Source organism: Lynx canadensis, chromosome C2 (assembly GCF_007474595.2).
Source record: "Lynx canadensis isolate LIC74 chromosome C2, mLynCan4.pri.v2, whole genome shotgun sequence".
NCBI classification, from domain to species: domain Eukaryota; kingdom Metazoa; phylum Chordata; class Mammalia; order Carnivora; family Felidae; genus Lynx; species Lynx canadensis.
In genome coordinates, this window is record NC_044311.2 from 84,623,870 (window position 1) to 84,634,998 (window position 11,129).

Genomic DNA, 11,129 nt, shown 5'->3' on the forward strand with positions numbered 1-11,129 from the left:
TTGAATCCAACAGCGAAGCCTGAAAACAGAGGTTTCCGAGATTTATTTATGATGGTGGTGGCAGTCAGGAGTCCCGAGAAGAGGCAGCAAGTGTCCTGAGGTGGTGGCATCAGGGGAAAGAACCTACTTCTGTTGCCTGCAAACAAGGCCCCGACTGGCAAAAGAACCAAAGACAGACGGTGCCCTGTGAACACGGGCTGTGCCTCGGGCAAGTCGTCTTCCCTCCTCGGCCTCTGTTTGAGTGGGTCCATCTGAGCCACGCCCTTCATTCCTGAGTGTTTCGCACATTCTTCCTGATGGTTGAGAGATGTGACCGAAAGTGAAATGGAGGGAGGTCCAGAATATCAGACGGAGCCCTCGCTCCCAGTTCTTCGAAACAGTTCTCCAGAAGTAACTGAGTTCATGGCCTGAGTCCAAGGCCATGCACACTGGATGAAAATGCAAACCTCACCATGGCAGGGCTTTTTGTGTCTCCCTGTATTTCCCCACTCTAAATCCACCTGGGGCTCTGAACTCCAAACCGTTTTCCAAATCGAAGCCAAGTTTGAGATGAGAATTCTCGTGCCTTTCTCTGCTATCACCAGGGATGACTGCTCCCATGGCCACCTTGGAGGAGAGCCCCGAGGCCCTGGACGTATGGCGGCAGAGAACAGCACAGGTCTTGGAGTCAGGACAACCTGGGTCCTCACCACAGCTCGAGACCCCTGATGTTGAGGGACCCCGGGCCAATGGCTCCCCTTTGCTGGCTCTCAGGTTTTCCGCATGGAAAACAAGTCAGAGAGTGATTTTTGAGGTTCCTCTCAATTCTGATCCTCTGTGACCCTGAACACCTTACTGTTTTTTCCACTTCTTTCTGTCTTCGATACTAAAACTTTACAAGTTTCTGAAGGAATAAACAAAATATGATATATCCATACCGTGGAGTATTATTCGGCCATAAAAAAGAATAAAGTACTGATACAGGCTCCAGTAAAGACAAACCTTGAAAACATTAGGCTAAAAGAAAGCAACCAATCACCAAAAACCACATAAGGTATGCTTTTCAGAATAGGCATATTTACAGGGACCTGAAGGAGACTAGTGGTTGCCTAGAGCTAGCAGCGAAGGGGTGCTCACTGACAAGAGACACAGGATTTCTTCTTAGGGTGATGAAAATGTTCTAAAACGGACGAGGGTGATGGTTGCACCACGCTCCGAACTTACACAGTATCTTGAATTTAAAATGAAATATATTTATAATCCAACAATTCTATGTTGTTTGGTTTTTCCGGTTTCTCCTTTGGTCAATTAGCCAAAATTAATAGATCTGTTTGAATGTAACGTCTTTAAAGCTGCCCCTTCTCGAAAGGTCAAATTAGCAGGCTAAAAGGATCCGAAAAAGGAAGGATGGGGTCTGACAAACTCCCACACTTGAGTGCAGAGAGTTTGCTGGGAGTAGCTTCTCTTGTCTCTGGACTTTTTATTAGACTCTGACACATCCTCATCTGAAGAAGAAATACAGGGGCACCTGGGTGGCTCAGTTGGTTGGGCGTCCGACTTCAACTCAGGTCGTGACCTCACGGTCTGTGGGTTCAAGCCCCACATAGGGCTCTGTGCTGACAGCCCAGAACCTGGAGCCTGCTTTGGATTCTGTGTCTCCCTCTCTCTCTGCCCCTCCCCTGCTCATGCTCTCTCTGTCTCAAAAATAAATGAAAACATTAAAAAAAATGTTTTTTTTTAAAGAAATACGGAAAAGTGCCCACCATACTTGAATGTGCACACCAATCACCTAGGGATCTTATTAAAATACAAATTCTAGGGGCGCCTGGGTGGCTCAGTCGGTTAAGCATCCGACTTCGGCTCAGGTCATGATCTCACAGTTTGTGAGTTTGAGCCCTGCGTTGGGCTCTGTGCTGACAGCTCGGAGCCTGGAGCCTGCTTCAGATTCTGTGTCTCCCTCTCTCTGCCCCTCCCCAGCCCGTGCTCTATCTCTCTCTCTCTTAAAAATAAACATTAAAAAAAATTTTTTTAAATAAAATAAAATACAAATTCTAATTTAGTAGGTCTGGGGTGGGGCCCAGAGTCACCATTTCCAACCAGCTCCCCAGTGCTGCCCGTGCTGCTGGCCTGTGAGGCACACTTCAAGTTGCCAGGCTCCGAGGTCGCACAGTCTGGTGTGGCTGTGGGTCACTTGCCTTATGACTGATCGGAACTCAGATACGGTGTGCGTGAACGAGCGAGAGAATGGAAGTGATGTAAGTGGGAAATAGACACTGGATTTTATAGACTGAGTAATGAAAGAATGTGAAATAATTGTTCTATTGGTTGTTTGTTGAAATAATGTTTTGGATTTTCTATATTAAATAAAATGTATTATTATTTTTTAATTACAAGTTTTATTTGTGGATGATACCAGTAGTCCCCTGCCCCCCACCATTATTCATTCTCTCTTCTTCCTTAATAATAGATTTTCAGCTGGCTCGTGGGGGTCACTGGAAACAAAGACTACATTCCCACCTGAAGAAGAAGGAGAGGAAGAAGAAGAGGAAGAAGGAGGGGGGGGGAGGAGGAAGAGGAGGAGAGGAAGAAGAAAACTATATTCCCCAGTTTCCCTTGCAGCTAGGTGGGGCCACATGACCAATCACCACATAGAATGAATGGGAAAGAATCATCTGGCTTCCAAGAGCTTTCTTAAGAAATTACATAGGTGCAGGGTGCTTGGGTGGCTCAATCTGTTTAGCGTCTAACTTTGGCTTAGGTCAGGATCTCGTGGTTTGTGAGTTCAAGCCCCACATTGGGCTCAGCGCTGGTGGAGCCTGCTTGGGATTCTCTCTCTCTCTCTCTCTCTCTCCCTCTCTGCCTGCCCCTTCCCCATTTGTGCTTCCTCTCTCAAAATAAATAAATTAACTTAAAAAGAAATTACATAGGTGCATTCTTTCCTCCTTCTCCTTTATTCCTTCTTCCATCCTGCTGCCCAGAATGCAGAGATATTGCCATCTCGGGCCCTGAGTTCAAGGCCATGCACAGCGGATCAAAATGCAAACCTCATGATGGCAGAGATTTTTGTGTCTCCCCATATTTCCCCCGCTGCTGTACTGCCAGTGCCTAATTGATGCTGGATAAATATTTGCTGACTGACTGATTAAATAAATGAATGAAGGGACAAGTCTGGGTGTCCGATATACTAGGGAGGTGATTCAGCCCCATACCACCCACCTGGACTTTTACACGAAAGAACCAAACTTATACCTTGTTTAAACCCAAACCTAATCCTAATCAATACAATATGAAAAAATCCTTAACTGATTTATGCCATGGAAGGTTTACGTGAAATGCTAGGCTAAACCTCAGTAAATCGAATCACATTCTCAATGCTGCGTGATGTTCATCTTTTCAATGCTGCAGATTAGTCTACACTGCCAAAATGCATTCTTTTGTTTGTGTAATAAATTGAGGTTTCAGTATTTCAAGTTTCTAAAATTAAGCTATGCCTCTCACAGTGCTTTCTTACTTACAATTCAAAGCATTGTAGAAATCCAACACGGCAATAGTTTTTCCTAACGGCCCTAGGGTACAGGTGAGATAGCATCAAAAAGAAGCATTTTGTAAGATAACGAGGAGCTAATTTCCTTTCCAGATTAAGGGAAAATCTTCCATCTCATTCTCTGTCCCTTATACTTCACTGTTTCTAAACCCAACAGGAATTTTACATCAGAGAGGTTAGTAATAGCAGATTTTAAGCAAAAACAAATGTCTTTCTTATTTTTGAAAAAAATCATTTCTTTGCATTTGCCCAAGTTTTCAGCCCTACTGATGTCTGAGAAGAACTGAGCCTTTATACAATGCTCTGCAAAACAAAACAAAACAAAACAAAACAAAACAAAACAGTCTCTGTAGCTTTGGACAAGACAGCAGAGTATTTAATTCTGGTATGCAAACCGGTGAGGATTAAGGTTCCATCAACACTGTATGGGGCCCCATGTGCTAGTTCCCTATGCTCAGAAGAAAGGATTTCAATAAGCCCTGAGTGGGTAGCAGGTTAGACTAAGGTGGAGAGGAGAGGGGCGAGTAGAGTGGGAAGAAAACCAATACAGCCTGGCCCTGGTGTTTGCACTTGGACCCTTCCCAAGGACAAGGATGAGTTACAGTTACCCATCAGCAGGATGGCAAGGACAACACCCATGTGATTTTTTTTCGCCCTTCCAATTCCCTGGCCTGGAAGCCTCATTCTTCATTCCAGACTCACCAGGCTTTGAAGTTGTAAGGAGGCCATGTATCAGCTGCCGGTCATGTCGGATTCATGAGTGGTCACTCGGGGACAGGTTTTGCTGGAGGTTCCAGCTGCTGGAAGGAGCCCTCTGTTCTGTAACACTAGAGGAATTCTGGAAGGAGAATTTAATCAAATGGCATCCTTACTGCTCACAACACTATTCTGCAGGACTGGAAGCCTCATGTTTGCTGTTACCGAGTTGACCCATAAACACAATGTCTGGATATTTCTAGACAGAAATTGTCTGATATGTAAGTTCCCTGATTTCAGCTGAAAAAAAAAAATTAAATATGCCAATGGTACAGATTTTCCCAGAGCTAAGTTCCAAACTAGAACTGAGTGACAAGCCTTTAAAAAATGTGTTTAAAAACTCTGAGGCCACAGGATACTATTTAGTGATTGATTTGTGATATCCTGGACAGAATCGGAGTGCTGGGGTGTGAGCAGAATGGAGCAGGTAACAACATAAAAAAAAAAAAAAAATGCAACAGATGAGACTGTCCATAGTGAGGTCCACCCAAGAGGCTAGAACACGTGGCAAAGAATGCTGGGAGATGAGGCTGGAAAGACCAAAGGAGATCAGTGGACTTTGGCCTACCAGCAGTGGGGGACCATTGAAGATTTCAGAAGCCAGATTTGTATTTTGAAACGTAAATCTAACAGCAAAGTGGTTACACAGATGAGGTAGGGAGCCACCGGAAGCAGCTATAACACAGGTGATAGACCCTGAACAGGCAAGGGCATGCAGAAGAGGGGAAGGTGACTGCTTTGGTGCACACTGGTCTTGGGGTAGGAGGGAGCCAGCCAGATGCAGATGACCTTCAGGTGTCCACCTTGGCATCTGTGGAGACGGAGAGGAAAGCGTAGCTTGGGAGGTGGATGGTGGAGACGAGTTCTGTTGTAGATAGTGACTTTGGGATGCCACATAAGGGACACCTCTGCAAAACTGCCTGGGTTTACATAACCCTACCTTTTCCTGGCTAAAGGATATCTTTCCATTTATTCTCACGATATCCTCTCTGTGTGTCAGACAGTAGACAATACTGAGGCCCCATCTGGAACCTGACCCCGAGCACAGAGAGCATTCAGCAGGAACACCATGTCCCTCCAGGTAGCAATGGCCACCATTTCTTCAGCACAAGTTACGTGCCCAAGCTTTCAGGGCTAAGAAGTAGCAGAATTGGTGTTCAAATCAGGCCTACCAACTCTCCTCAATGAGATTATACTCAACCATATTGTATAGCTTCCAGCTGAGGATCAGAATCAAAACCTAACCGGTTCTAGAATGGCTTCATTTGCAAACTCCTTCAGACATTCCACTCATTGAATTAACTAACAATGAACTCCGTCAAGCTCAAGGTATAAACACAGTCAAGCCAACACTGGTGCCAGGAGTAGGGAGAGTGCTTGTAGTTGTGTAAGAACAAGAGTCTCTGTCTTCAGGGAGTTCAAAAGCAGAGATCCGTGAACTACAGCCTGGGTGCAAAACCTAGCTCACTGCCGGTTTTTGTGAATAAAGCTTTATTGGAACACAGCCACGCCATTTGTTTACACACTGTCTATGGCTGCTTTTGTACCACAGTGGCAGAGTTGGGCAATTGCTACAGAGACCAAGTGGCCCGTAACTTAAAATATTTACTGTCTATCCCTTTACAGAAAAAGTTGCTAACCCTTGGTCTAGAGTCAGAACCATAGAGGTCATAGACTATGATAAAATCTAGATTATTGAAATGCCACCAATAAAAACCCGTGGGCATGGCAGGGGGAGGGAATAAAGCCACAGGCAGGATTCACCCAGAAGGTTTTCAAAATGTGCTTCAAACAACGGGCTATTAGCTACAGACTCCGAGGGCGGGAGCTTGAAAGCACGCAGTCCAGGGTACGGTAGGAGTGGTTCGGGCACTTGGAAAGTAATAATCATCTAAGTTATCTTTTTAGAGCAAGACAAGTCATGGCGGTGGCCCTGGATCTGCCATGACTGAGCCGTGTGACCTTGAGCCAATCTGCCTACCTCCTGGTCCCCAGATACCAGGCATCTCTTACTGACGTATCAGGTCGTGAGAAGCAAAAGTGGGGGAAAAAAAATACCCTAGCGACTTGTGAAAATTTGAAGTGCTCTGTAAATCCTGGGGGTCCTTGGGGCACACACATGGTCTGCACACACAGACTGCCCTGAGGATAATCACGCGTAGCACTTAGAAGCAACAACGTCAACCGGAATGCAAAATTGCCTTTGTCCCCAGCTCAGCACGCTCTATTTTGTATTAATTCACTCACAATACAACCCGGTAGGTTACGAAAGAGGCTTCCCCTGAGAGGAGTCATTCTTCAAGCTGGGAACGTGTGGACATCCCACCCCAGGGGACTGCAGTGTGTTTTCACAGAGGCGGAGGCGGCCTGGAGGTTGGAGCCGGCCTGGGCTTATGCCGGAGGTCTGGGCCCAAGCGAACACATTTTGTCTGGAACCATCACAAAGGGGTCTTTGCGTGTCCCCAGCCAGCTGGCCGAGGTCTGCTAGACGCCGTGTTCCCTGCTCCCTCACCCTCCGCCAGGAAGCGCCTCCTCTGGTCCAGCCTCAGCGGTGCTTTTCCGCTCACGCCCAGAACCCACATCCCAGCCCTGTCACTGCAGGCCACAGCACCTGGCTGGTCTTCCTCTACACTGGGCCAGGCCCTCAGACACGGGAGAAACCAGAGCTTGCTCAGCTGGCCAGCGCCTGCGCTTCCTGTCCAAGTGTTTGTGGCTGGGCTTCCTGCTGACGGAAGGGCGGCTGCAGCTCCCCTCTGACATCCCAAGAGGTGGCTCCCAGGGCCCCAGCCGCCAAGCACGTCCAGCTGGCACCCGGCACAGGAGCTGCGGCTGCACTCCGTGCAGCAGTCAGACGACATTCGCGGGGACGCTGGGGTCAGGCCTTGAGAGCTATAAAGGAGATTCCTCTGGGAAGAGAGGAAGCTGTGAATCAGAGCAGAAACCCGGGAGCTCAGGCTTGTGGCTTGTCCTGGGCAGACGGCCAGAGAGTGCCTCCCATACACCCCCCCCACACACACACACACCAGAGTGACAGACCCCCGCGCTTCACTCGGGCCCGCCTCCTCGGCCACCTCCAAACCTCTGCCCCACATCCCTTCACGGGTCTCCGCCACACAGTTTCCCTCTGCCCCCGGTGGCCTGGGAGCAGAGCCGGAGCACCCAGAGTGTAGACAGACCACCCTGGCTCTGACCTCATGGCCTGGGGGAATTTAACGTCACAGAGAATCAGCTTCCCTTTCACGAGTGGAAACTGGAGAGTGAGAATGTTTTCTGAGCGTACCATGTTTATTTTTCCACGTTCTAAGGGCACTGACATAGGAAATGGGGTTAGACTTGTTTTGTATAGCCCCAGAGGTCAGAACAAGCATTACAGTTTAAATAAGGAAAAACTGACCGGGGGGAAAAAAAAAAAAAAAAAGAGGCCGTCCTGTAAGGTGGCGAGCATCCTGTTACTGGAGGTATTCAACAGAAATTGCAGAGACTTTCAAGTGCTAGACTGTCAGCTCGGTGAGGACGAGGCCCATATCTGTCTCCATTACTGCCCCAGGATCAGCGCAGTGCCTGACAAAGCGTGGGTGCTCCAAATATTTGTGGAAGGGAGGGTGGGAAGGATCATCTTTGAGAACTTTGGAGAACAGGTTCCTCCTTCAGGAGAAGGTTTGGACAAGCTGCCTGGAATCCAGCTGTTTTCGATTCTGTGGTTACAAGACAAGGGTTATAGGTGTCCACTCCAAAGGGATACATCGACCCCGAAACAGAGCTGAGCAACATCTTGTGATCGTGTACATTCCCAGGCACAAGACTTTGTCTGAACATTCTGTCGTCTACAACCCCCCTTGCGTGCATTCTGTTGCTTACTTCTACAGAACCCTGGCAAACACAGAGTCCCCATTTGAAAGATGTGCAGCCTGAAGCTCAAAGATGGTAAGCAACTTGTCTGAGCCAAGACATATCCTCAGGTCTCCTGACCCTGAGTCCAGTGTCCCTCCTAACATGCATGTATGTCTGCCCGAGTGTCTGCCATAGATCTTTCCGTCCCTCGAGACTGATTTTATCGTCAAACCTGGTGCTTGGTCAAGAACCAGAGGTTCCCATAGCCTTCAAAAAATACCCAAGAAGCAGATCTGCTTGAAAAAATGGTTCTTTCTCTGCCTCAGTCCCAGCAGGGATAATGCTTAGGCATTACCACTAATTGCAGTAACCAATAGAGGATCTGGGACAATTTCCAGAGGCAAGTTTAGGGCCAACCCTCTCGATCGCCCCTTGGAGGGATGCAGTCTCTTTCAAAGGTCTGACTAGCTGGAGATTAGGCAGGTCGTTTGCTTGTTTGCCCTCAGATCCGGGTCCTCCCCTCCTGCACCCTGCTCCCTCCCATAAGAGGCTGATCCCTGCAGGCCACATTTGCCAAGGTCCCAACAGCCACAGCCAGGAGGGTAGAAACCAGAGTCGTTCTACCCTGGCAGGTCACCTCTGCGGTCCCAGTTCCTGCCAGGAAACCTCCACCAGGATTCCAGTCTCTCCGGTTCTGGAAACATCATCTCCTCTCTGTGACTTTCCACCCAAGAATGGTAGCATTTTCCAGTGGTTGCTACTCTCAAGACTGCCTTTCACCCTTGTCTGCCCTCTCATCTCCTCCAGTGCCTTCATAACCATAACCGCGGAGATTTCTGGAATGGGTTACATTTTCTGCCTGGACTGTGACCAATTTCATGTCAGTGCGGGTCTGTTGAGACCCAGCCCAGAGAGGGTTAAACACACGGAATTATGGGACAGTTCTACCTCAACCACTTTAACGAAAGCCAAGAAGGCAGGCGGGCCGGGAGGCTCCCAGAGGGAGAAGCAGGTGTGCAGTTGCCTGGAAATAAGGAGGCAGGCCAAGTGCCCCGTGGGTGTGCATGGGAACCAGGGGACCCCGGGGTTGGCCCAGCTGTCCCACCGCAGACCCTTTTCCTTCCAACAAGACCACACCTGCTCCAGCATCCTTCGATGCTGTGACACTGTCGGTGTTTCTCACACATGTGGGTGTGACTCAGCCTCTCGGGGCTCTGAGTGGTCCAGGCTTCCGGGTCCACACCGTCTCTGTGGAGCTGGAAGAGGAGGGCTCTCTTAGAGACGTCAGCAAACAGAGCGAGTGTCTTTTCTCCCAAACCTGCGGCATGCGGGACGCAGAAGAGAGTCACAGACTCATCCTTCCCTCCCCCACCCCACCAGCATGGCCCTTTACTCCCTCTGGCCAAGGGGATATAACAGGGTCATTTCACAGCCTTGCCGGGGCAGGGACCCCAGGGGGTGCTGTGTTCTTTGAAAATACTATTCACAAGCACAGATACATCACGTAGAAAGGAGGAAAGCCGGGCCTCACCTTCGGATTTATGTGGACCTACTACACGCACACCTGCCTCTGAGCTAAGTACTTTCCCATATTTTACGTTATTTCATCAGTCTATAATGGGACAGAATCAGACCCTCCAAAATACATCAGGCCCTGATCAGCCTATCTTTACTGAATGTCTTCCAGGTACCAGGCATTCTATAGAGACAAGGAGACTGTGGTTTCTGCCTTCTAAGAAAGTGAAGAACCTGGGGTCTGAAATCAGCCAGCCCCGCCTGGGTTTCAATCCAGACTCCAGCAATTAGTATTTCTGTGACCTTGAGCAGATGACACTTGCCCCTGACCCTTGGTGTCTTCATTTATAAATTGGGCATAACAATACTCTCGTCTCATCGAGTTGTTGAAGGATTCATGTGGGTAACAGGTTTAGCAAGCGCCTAGTACGTGGCGAGCACTCTTCAGAAAGCACTATTGACTTATGTTTTTTTTTTTTTAATTAAGAAATCTAGGGGGCGCCTGGGTGGCTCAGTCGGTTGAGCGTCCGGCGTCGGCTCAGGTCATGATCTCACGGTTTGTGAGTTCGAGCCCCGCGTCGGGCTCTGTGCTGATAGCTCGGAGCCTGGAGCCTGTTTCGGATTCTGTGTCTCTCTCTCTGCTCCTTCCCTGCTCATGCTCTGTCTCTGTCTCTCAAAATAAATAACTAAACATTAAAAAAAAATTAATAAAAAAAAAAAGAAATCTAGGATACATGCACAACCCTGCGAGAAGCCTTTTTGGAGGCCGTCCCAGTACTTCTGTTCACACTGTGAACACATCCCAGAGCCCTCTGACTCCAGAATTGGCTAAAATACGGCTCTTCCTTTCTCCTCTTAGAAGTCTCCAGCAAACCTGACCTCAGAGGAATCCCACACGCGCTCCGTCCCCCTGACAGGCCCTGCCGCTGAGTCGCCGGATGTCCGCTGAGGTCCAAGGTTTGGAGCGTTTCCGGGACTGGCGGGGTCACACTGCGGCTGGGCCTTGCCAGGCAGCCCCACCCTTCCTGGCAGCCTGGCCTCCTCCTCGGTCTCTGAAAGGCTGCCAAGGCCGAGGGAGGGCGGTCAGAGGGAGATGGAAGGTCCTGCTGGGATGTTTGCCCTGAGGGAAGCCTGGGAGAGGGGGGAGAGGGGGGAGAGGGACGGGAGGAGGTGGGGGGGGAGGGGGAGGTGGGAGCAGGGCAGCGGGTTCCACTCCACCTCTCATCCTGCCACGCAGAAAATCCAGCCTCTGCAAGTGCCAAGTGCTCCTCCTAGTGGGGAAGGAATGATGCAAAATCCCACTGGGCTGCCCCTCCTCCCCCTCCCCCCCCCAGGGGTGAGCCACCACCACCAAGCTTGTTGGTGACATCGGTCCTGGCCGCTAACGCATCACAACTGAATACACCCTCTCACATCCAGGGCTCACAGCTTGGTAACCTTTCAGGGAGCACATTTTTCAACACCCCCTTTCACAGATAAGAACATGGAGTCCACCTCTGGCGGT

The 11,129-nt window shown here is 49.2% G+C and overlaps 1 long non-coding RNA gene across 1 annotated transcript; it reads right to left on the minus strand.

Annotated features, from left to right (window-relative positions):
- Nucleotides 1-7,543: 7,543 nt before the first annotated feature.
- LOC115523865 lies at nt 7,544-10,562 on the minus strand. Its single transcript, XR_003971864.1, has 3 exons — nt 10,505-10,562; nt 9,248-9,428; nt 7,544-7,974 (listed from the first exon to the last, which is right to left on the minus strand). It is a non-coding gene; the product is annotated as an uncharacterized LOC115523865 (long non-coding RNA).
- Nucleotides 10,563-11,129: the final 567 nt, after the last annotated feature.